The sequence below is a fragment of the Lotus japonicus genome, chromosome 4 (assembly GCF_012489685.1).
Source record: "Lotus japonicus ecotype B-129 chromosome 4, LjGifu_v1.2".
In the NCBI taxonomy this organism is placed as follows: domain Eukaryota; kingdom Viridiplantae; phylum Streptophyta; class Magnoliopsida; order Fabales; family Fabaceae; genus Lotus; species Lotus japonicus.
The window spans coordinates 32,599,557-32,602,462 of NC_080044.1; positions in this window are offsets into that span (position 1 = coordinate 32,599,557).

Consider the following 2,906-nt stretch of genomic DNA (forward strand, 5'->3'; position numbering starts at 1 on the left):
TCCCTTGGGTTATCTTGTTGTTGGAGCCGTGTTGTATTGACCGACACTTAGTGCTCTTGTTGTTTGGGCTGTGTTGTATTGATCGACACTAGACCCTTGTGTATTCTTGTTGATGGAGTTGTGTTGTATTGACCGACACTTACTCCGAGTTGTGTTGTATTGACCGACACTAACTCATGGGTTTGTTGAGATTGGGTTGTGAGCTAAACACTTTCGTGGTAAGGGCGATTCGTTGTTTGGCTAACCATATTGCATCAATCGGGTGAATAACGGGAATGGTTCACCTGTGCATATCATGGTGAATAACGGGAATGGTTCACCTGGCATAAATGATGAATAACGGGAATGGTTCATCATATGGTGAATAACGGGAATGGTTCACCAAGGATGAATAACGGGAATGGTTCATCCAGGATGAATAATGGGAATGGTTCATCCATAGTGAAGAACGGGAATGCTTCACTTGTGGCGAACGGGAACGCGTCACAAATCCGGATTCATATTGTCCATTTCACGCATACATTGATTCTGACTTGAATTGTGTGCTGTTTGATTTATTGAAGCAATGTTAGAGCCATAACATGCTAGGATTGTTTATATATATATATATATATATATATATATATATATATATATATATATATATATATATATCAACATATATCTATACCCCATATCACATGTTGAGTGTATATCTACGTATTTCTGTGAGTTGACCCTAGCGCCTTGGCTTTGGTTGCATGTTTGTGTTTGGGCGGTCGGCCTGCTGCCAGATGTCGACGGTGGATTGGATTTCGATGGTCTCTCCCTCGGGGGGGATCAGGTACGAGTTGGTGGTTCGTGATGCCCCCACCGCTTGGGTGATTATTGTTGCTGGTCATCAGGCGACGTACCGGGGAAGGGTCAAGGAGGAACGGACTGACGAGCGTGGACGTTTGACGAAAGGAGTTCTACGACGCATGGACCTGAGCTTCAACTTGCCGACTTCAGTTCGCTGTGGACTCGGTACTGGAAGGGTAGGTTTAGGCTGGCGTCATGTTTTGTGTAGAGCTCTGATTCGTTTTGCTTTTGGGACAGGGTAGGTTCCCGACGCATGACTTTTTGTGTGGTTCTCTTACTGAGGGATCATAGTGAGTCAGTCGGACCATAAGGGTCTTTGCTTAGGCCATTTTGAGGCCGACTTTCTCCTAGTGGGTTGTAATTATAAACTTTCTTGCTCACACTTCTGGTTTTGTATATACTTGCCTGCGGGCACACCACTTTGGAGTCACTGCGAGGGCGCGTGACATGGGAGTGCAGCTGAGGCTGTACATGTGTATATATTTGTATATTGGTTAGTTTAGTGGTTGGGCTATGCCTTTACTTCCTATCGCTTTATTTAAAAGGAATCAAACGAAAAAAAAAATTACCCGTTTTCCGCGTAAAGATTATTTTGGTTACTAAAGTGACACCTGGAAATCGGGATGTTACAGGGAGGAAAACACGTTTTAAGGCGCTGATTTTCCGGTATGGTTGCCGGAATCTTCAAGCTGAAAAACGGCAACCAAGAACAGCCCAGAAACTGTCCAAATGAGCCCAGAAAGACGCCAAACTTTCCAGATATCATATTTGGAAATCCAGAAGCATGAATATCAAGTTTTTAGAGGGATTTGAACATGTTTTGTGATATAATCAAAGGGGGACAGATTTGGTGATGTTTGAGTATAATGGTGGCTGCTATGGAAGGGAGAATTTTGTGGCTTTTGGGACAAAGAGAAGAGAAGAGAGAGGGGGAGAAAGCTTCTGCAGAGTGGGAAATGGGAAATGGCAGAGTAACAAGAGGAAGAATTGAGAGAAGTGAAGGTGTGAAAACTTCATGACTTTGCTCACCTATTTATAGAGGATGGAAGAGGATGAAGGTGATTGCAGGTCACCATGGAGGGGAGGACAAGTGATTGCAGATTGCCATTCAGAAGAAAGAAGAGAATACGTGGGAGAGAAGGAAGGAAGTGATTATTCATCACTTGGAATTTTATGGTTTTGCCACATAGCCTAAAATGGGTATACATTGATTTAGGAAGTGTAGGATCTAACACTTAAAGCTATAGAAAAACTATTGTGAAGGTTAATCTTTATTCTAAATGTAAACTAATACTATTTTGGATAAATTTACGTGATCATAGAACTAAATATAATTTTTAATCTTTTATTTTAGTTTCATTTTCTTTTTATTCAATTTTCTAACCATGAATATATTAAGAAATTATATTAAAATTACTTATAAAATTTATTCTAAAACCTAAATATTTAGTTATTAAATTTAAATTATCACCTTATTTAGACATAACTTAAGCAGGTGAAATCAGGGATGTTACATTGCATGTGTTTATCAATATAATCTATTGTGGTTATGAAATATACATTATTGTGCTATTATATACTATTATTTGAAAGTTAACCCCCGCACGCAATTGTTTTTATGTCTATGCTTGGGCGGCCGACAACCGCCAGGTGTCAGAGGGTGGAGGATGGAGGTCATTGTGGAGGTATCTCGGGCAGCGCCACCAGATCATGAAGAGTTCAAAGATGAGGATCTGTCGCACGATATCCTCCGAGCATGAAGAAGTGGAAGTCGAGGATAGAGTTAATCGGCTCGGACGAGCGAGAGAGCGCGTAATTCAACAATGGACTAGTCGTTGTAGAGTCGAGGAACATGGTTGACATGTTTTCTCGGGTAGAGTGTTGCCATGTTAGTGCAATACTTGTAGGGTTGGATTAACAGATCAACATATCTGTATTTTGGGGTAGGGTAGGTCTCCAACATATTGCTTTTGGTTTGGTTCTCTTGCGGGGAAATCATATGGAGTAGTCGACCATATGAGTCAAGGCTGGAAGCCATTTTGGGCTGACTATTTCTTTTCGAACAT